Genomic DNA, 7,675 nt, shown 5'->3' with positions numbered 1-7,675 from the left:
ACGTGACAAATAATGAAGTGAAAAATTAAGAAATAATTTTCTTTACCTAGAAATCCGGTACATTACACTTCTAATCTTTTTTTATTTTTTTTTATCACCATTTAAGTACTTCCAATTTACTAGTTATTTAACTTCTTCATAATAAATATCTGTAATAAATGTTGGATAGGATGAAGTTAAATATGACGTAATGTTAGAAATAAATATTCAATCAACAAGAAAAGAATCGATCTTTATTTAAAAGAATTGTGAAAAAAAAATCATACCTGTTTCCGCCCGGGATCGAACCGGGGACCTTGCGCGTGTGAAGCGCACGTGATAACCACTACACTACGGAAACGATATCTAATGTTAGACTTTTATACTATATAAACTAATTTTTGAAAGAGACTCCATGTTTTGTGAAAAAGTTTATTTTTGTCAACAGCAAACTTTTCGGAAACACATTTTAATTTATATTAACAATAAGATTTAAAAAGATTATGATGATTATTATAAATAATAGGAAAGTTTTGGGTCTTTTCCCAATTTTCCAATCATTCATCCGGTTTTCAGAAATTGCTATAATAGCTATTGAAATAAATATTTGACATATAGCAATGCAGATTAAAGAATTAATAATTTTTTCTTGCTTGTAGGAATTAAGCTTCAAATCGTCATAATTTGAAGAGAATAAAGGGAAAATGTAAACAGTAGCGCCATCTGTATTTTTCTCACCAAAATAAAGTTTCGCGAGAAAAAGATGAGTCATGTTTTGTTTTAAATTTATTTATTTATTTTTAAATTAAAAATTAAAACATATAAAAGACACGATGATTCAGTTTTTTACAATGAGCTTCTGAAGTCAATAAAGTATTCACAGTTAAAAGTAAGGATAGATAAATTATTTTCTTCGTTTTTGGTATTTGTTTGCATATTTCACCATGTAAGAAGGTATTTAGACGGAACTCTTTTGCTTTTAGAATTTTGCGTGCATTTAAAGCTAATATTTACTTAATTAAATATTTTTTTCCCTTTTTAAAAAAAAATACTATACATGACTTAAGATATTATTACTTTTATAAATTAAACCTTAATAGGGATCTCTGAAAAAGTACCCGTTCTTCATAAAAGTCTAAGTATGCATATTTGTGCCATATGCATGCCGCGTTACCCGCTCAAGAACTATCTTTGTAATTCAAAGAAGAAAGCTAGGAAGCAATGTTTCCCCATTTCCGCATGTTATATATTTGTTTAAAAATTGTGTACAATAAGTTTCGGAAAAAAATTGTTTTGCTTAGAACAATTCATGAATTATTGTTAATTAATTAGGAAAATAATGCATGGAATCCTATAATTTTCAAATATTTAAATAACATCTAGCAATTAAATTTTTTTAATAATGATAAAGTAGAAAAAAAAGACATAAAAGTATGCAAATAATGTACTTATTAGCAGGGCAGATGATCGTTTTACTGCGGAGGAGGGGGGGGGGAGGCTATATAGTCATGGAGAAATGAGAAGGGGAAGGAGTAGAGTGGGAAAAAAAAGTATGCAACTGAGAATAAAAATTTTCAAACTATTGGAAATTGAGACATGTTGGATAAGTCATAAATAAATATTAAGCCCATAGGTTAAGCCACACAATGCTGTGTTTTATACTTTTTTTTTAATACTACTGCACAAGGAAAATCTTAGTCTTTTGCGTTCTTTAAATATTGTTTGTATTAACTTTAAAGAATAGATATCTAATTGTATGAGTTACCCATACTCTGTAAATAATCAATTATTTCATATTACCCTCAATGTTACCTTATTAGATTATTATTGTAAATGACAACAAGTGGTCGTAAATTTTAAACACACCATTGAATGTTATGCAAGGCAAATCGTTATTTTTTTTGTATTTTAATGTTATACATTATAAATCGAAAGAAAGTAAGGATTTATTGTAAAACAATGTGTCCCCAAAATAATACAAAGGAAAAATAAAAAAATTGGGAAGTTCATAATTATGTGTGCAAATGTATTTCTGCACACATAATTATGAACTTAAAAATGTAATGAGATTGCCGTATGCAACCTAAAATATATATTTGCCACTGACTTTTGAGGCAATCAGCAATAAATAGCGCGATTTATATACATTTCAAAATTTATTTTAGAGAAGGAAGCACACTTAATTACTTATTCTAAATCATTGAATGAATTTTTTAAAACGCATTAATTCCGGATTCTAAAAAAGAAAGCAGGACAATTCTTTAACACATTTTTATCTTTAATTTTCAGTGATTTAGTTGTTATCCTTCAAAAATTTAATTAAAGATAAAATTTAATCCCATCTATGTAATGTTGATTTTTTTAACTTAATAAGTTTTTAAAAGATATTTTTATGTTTTAGAATTATAATTTATTTTTAAATATTAAATATTTTTGAAATAATGAAAAAGAAACTAATTATATTTTATTAACAGTGGCAAAATAATAAGAGATCTTTTACTTCAGACATTTAAAATAGTTAAAATACTCCAGAAAGCATTTTTTATGCATTTTACGCTATTCGAGAAGTAAATCAACTTAATGCTGACCTTTTTATCTATTATTTCGTTTATTTACACGATATTTTTGTACATAAAGTTATAATTATTTTATAGTATTGTTATTTTTTTGCTGCCTGTTAAATAAGGACAAAAATTAACCAATAAACGTTTTGTGAGTTCATGGAACTTTCACACTTTAATATCACACTTAAAAATCTACTTTAGAAATCTAAATACTTATTTGAGTAAAACGAAAGCTTTTTGGAAAACTTTCACTATCAAAAGATAATATCTTCTTTCATAGAGCAGACGACTTATTTGTATGTCAATAAACGCAAAAAAACTAGAATGTCGCAAATTCAAAATGGCGAAACTAACGAAACAATGAGATGAAGAAGTCCGGAAAGATAATATCAACCAAAAATCCGTGTTTGTTTGACAATATGGACATGCTACACCGCAAAAAAAAAAAAAAAAAAAAAAAAAAAAAAAAAAAAACTAAATAAATTAACAGAAAAAAAAGAACTTTTATTTTTAGAACGATTTTTAGAAGTGCGCGGTTTACTTCCTTTTCAAAGTTAGAATTTACAGTTGGTTATTATAAATTATAATAAAAAATTATGAGGAGGTTATTAAAATATATATAAGAAAATTCCTTTTTTAAGGAGCCGTAAAAATCTAAAGAGAGTTGGGATCAATTCAAACATCGATTATTAAATTCTTAATAAATCTGAATACATACTATAAATATTAAAAAGTATAAGTATGATTATTCGAGATATGAACATTGAAAATTAAATATATAAAATTCAACTCAATGTTTTGGAATTAATAAAAATACTAGAAAAAGATTTCTCGACACTTTTGTAGCTGCATCACAAAATACTGCCATATCAGCTTTGCGAGTCAAGAATCTGTTTTAAAATGGAAAGAAACATTAGTAGACAGTTAATAAGATTTGTAAAGCATTTTCATTTTCATATTAAATATTGCATTTTCAGGATTGAAATAATCGCGAAAGGAAAAGAGGAATCAACTGTAAGTATTTGCTCTCATTTGAAATTTAAAAGTTTAAAAGATATGTTTTGTACTTAAATGTTATAAAATTCTTATTTTAAGTTATTGGAATATTCTTATTAATACAGTTTTGTGAAAGCTATTATGTTTATTCGAATAAAAATGCTCTAAATTGTTATAACCAAAATTTATAGAAAATTAGTTTCAACCATATTTGAAAGAAAAGAATAGAAAATTGTTTTCAGTAAAGCAATATCTAAAATGTGAAAGGTCTTATGATAAACATCTAAATTTTTTCGAAATTGAGAAAATTAATTTCCATCGTTTTGAGAGTTTAAATTTTGTTGTTCTTGTATTAGGTTATAAAGTTAATATTTTATCTATAATGAAAGATTTCATCATAATAATCATCATTAGGATTTCATAAGGAATTGGGAATAAAGCAATGCTAAAAAGAAGGAATAGTAACTTTTCAATCTACATATACATACATACACAAATATCTATGTACAAGGATGACAGTCGAGCTAGCTGGGCAGATAGGCCCACTATTAAAAAAGAGCAAATGAAACTTTATTTAACCATTATAATCAGAGATTGAGAATGCAAGTGACACAAAATCGAAGTGCTCCAGAATAAAAATTGGGGAAAATCTTAATCAGGTAATAGGCTTAATTTTAAGGAAAAAGGGAAACCTTAGTAATTACAATTGGTCTATTAACTAGGTCGAGGGAAAAGTATGTTTCTCACAGTTAGTAAAGGGAAAACTATAAAATGTTGACTCATTCATACTTGAGATCTAAACATAGAATAAGAAAGGAGTAAATGAATACACACACACACACACACACACACACACACACACACACATATATATATATATATATATATATATATATATATATATATATATATATATATATATATATATATATAAACAAAAAAGAGGATTCTTTTACTCAGCTTTTATGTCTCCAAGAATGAAAATTTTTTGTTTAAGCTAAATGTTATTCTAATGTTATTTTGTTTCAGCTAGATGTTAATTTTTTGACTAAAATTTTCTGATTTAACAATTAAAGCAAATGAAAGTAAAGAAACAATATGTGTAAGGAAAAGGAAAAAACTGAGACGGACATAAAAAGAATATTAATCTTAAAAATATTTATGTTTTGTTCAATGGAAATTAACATTTTAGAATACATCGAGATATTTACACATATTTATGAGATATATATATAAAAAAAAAACAATTTTCATAATTTTTCTTGCTGATTTTGAGAAAGAATCTTGATAATGCGTCAATTTAAGCAAACATAAAAGTAATAAATGAATAACTTTGAAATATTCAAAAATATTATTTTATAGAAAAAGGAGCTGTCTACACGCTTGGAGAGATTATTATGTCACTATTATGCATGTCATTATTATTACTAGCTTATTATGTCACGCTTGGAGAGGAGGGACATTTCATTTAAGTTATTAAATATTTTTGCAATATTTTTCATTTTGTGATTTTTTTAAAACGACAAAAATGATATTTTTTTCTGGCGATTGCGTTTTGTATTCAAGTTGATTTTATTTTACATCGAAAAAAAAAGCGAACTTATGCGGTTTAATGTTTAGACTAGTCTTTGTTAAACATTTAAAATTAAAAGGAAATATTATTGGGTATTTAGACTCATCAAAAAAATATTGTGGATCATTTTCACAAAATTCAAACAAACAGAGAAAATAAAAATTATTACAAAATAAAGTAAATTCAATTTAAAGTTCCAAAATACTACTGTTCTAAATTGCCCTTTTATAATAATATATATTATTAATATTTTATTTTTCTATATTACTTTTTTTTCTCTGTAAACTTTAATTTTATTTCATACCTGGAATGTATCGAGCAGAGTTGGCCAAAAATGTAATCGATTACATTTTTTGATTACAGTAATCAATTACTTGTAATCATGATTACAATTTTCAAAAATTTTGATTACAGCTGTAATCATGATTACAATAGTGATTACAGTAATCAATTACTTGTAATCGTGATTACAAAGTTTGATTACAGCTGTAATCATGATTACATAGTCGATTACAGTAATCAATTACTTGTAATCATGATTCCAAGTAATTGCGATTACAAGTAATCACAACAAAAATGATTACAAGTAATTATGATTACAAGTAATCAAAATATATGATTACATGTAATTTGATTACATGTAATCATGATTACATGTAATCTAATTACACGATTACAAGACTATTGTATTCTTATAAATGATTATATTTTACAGTAGATAGTAGAATGTATTTTATAATGATACATTTTGCACGTATTAACATGTACTGCATTTTGTACGTATTTGTATACGTACAAATGAATGTAACTGAAATGTATGTACATATGATTTTATCTAGTGCATATGTTCAGACATTTTAGTATCACACACATGTACATACACTGTACATGTATACATGTACATTTATACACAATGAATAGATGCATTTTATGCAAATATTTGTGTATGTAAAATGTATATCTATGTTCATGTACGCATGTATATACAAGTACTTGTGTTTGTACGAACATACATACATTGTCTGTACAATGCATGTCCCATGCATGTATGTGCAATTTATTTATGAACAGTACAATATATGTATGCATGTACAATATAGGTACATCTGTTGGATGTACAATATATGTATGTATACATGTACATGATATGCATGTCCAGTGTATTTATGTACATGTACATAATATGTTCCTGCTCAATGTAAGTATCCAAATATGCATAATACATTTGTGAATTATTGTACGTACATTGGGCGTATTTATACTTCACATATATTCATACATGCATTCGACATGCATAACGTACGTACACACATTTGAGATGCATATATTGTACAGATGTATATACATATAGCGTACAGATGTATATACATATAGCGTACAGATGTATATTCATATAATGTACATATGATGAAATGAACATATAATGTTCATATAATGTACATATGTGTGTACATATACAGTACGTATGTGCATAAATATATTGGGCATAATTCTTTCGTACAAATTTTACATGTGTACATGCATGCTATCCCTATCTATGCATATGGTGCAATGTATATATGTACAATGAATGTATCCACACATGTACAATACACGTATGTTTCATGTATGCATATCCATATGTACTATATATGCACGTACAATACATGAATGTATGTACATACATTGTACATGCGTACATACATTACACGTATACATATGTACATTACATTTATGTCTAAATATGTGTACAATGCAATAAATAAAATGCATGTAAGTTAACTTTTAATGACTCAAGCAAGTTAAATGACAAAATCAAACGATATTTAAATTTAGTTTTCAGCTTTAATTGTTCTATATCATTTTGAAATTCTCTGAATAAAAAATTATTTTCAGGTATTTTCATGAAATGTTTGACAATACAGATTTATTTTTTTTATAACATAATGCATGATTCATAGAAATTTTTTAAATGGTAAGAAAAACGGTAAATTTTATGTGTGGAATTAATATTTAGAAATTCCAAATAAAATTATCGTTTGCTTTCTAAAAAATATGAGGTCGAGTTTCATATACCTTAGAGTAATTTTAAAACAAATTTTAATAACTTTACTCATATAAATTTTTTTAATGTATGCACAATGTATGTGTATATTGTAATTACATATATTTAAATGTACGCACGTATTTGTTCATTACTTGTAATTATGTACATGTATACGTTGTATGCACATGCATACATTGTGCATATAACTATTTTTTTGTACATCCATGCATTACATGCGCATAAGTATTAACAAAGTATGTAGTTATACAAGTACATACGTAAGTTGCACATAAGTACATACTTTGCGTGCACATATATCGATGTACATATAAATATGCATGTATACATGTACGCATTTTATTTACGCAGCTATGTGCATATATTGTACCTTTAAATAACATTTTTACATATTGTGCGCAAATACGTACAATTTTATATACAAACGTACATTGTATATACGTGCTATTATCGTAAATTTATACAATACACTTAAGTGCATAAAAGCATGCAAACGCATAAACATTATTTTCATATACG

The 7,675-nt window shown here is 26.0% G+C and overlaps 1 non-coding gene across 1 annotated transcript; it reads right to left on the bottom strand.

The window, feature by feature from the left end:
- Positions 1-267: 267 nt before the first annotated feature.
- Positions 268-340, bottom strand: TRNAV-CAC (transfer RNA valine (anticodon CAC)). Its single transcript has one exon. It is a non-coding gene; the product is annotated as a tRNA-Val (tRNA).
- Between the last annotated feature and the right edge of the window lie 7,335 nt (positions 341-7,675).

The sequence above is a fragment of the Parasteatoda tepidariorum genome, chromosome 10 (genome assembly GCF_982258835.1).
Source record: "Parasteatoda tepidariorum strain Cologne lab strain chromosome 10, Ptep-v5.0, whole genome shotgun sequence".
Taxonomy (NCBI): Eukaryota; Metazoa; Arthropoda; class Arachnida; order Araneae; family Theridiidae; genus Parasteatoda; species Parasteatoda tepidariorum.
The sequence above is the reverse complement of the archived record's forward strand: the minus strand, read 5'-3'. Positions and strand labels throughout refer to the sequence as shown.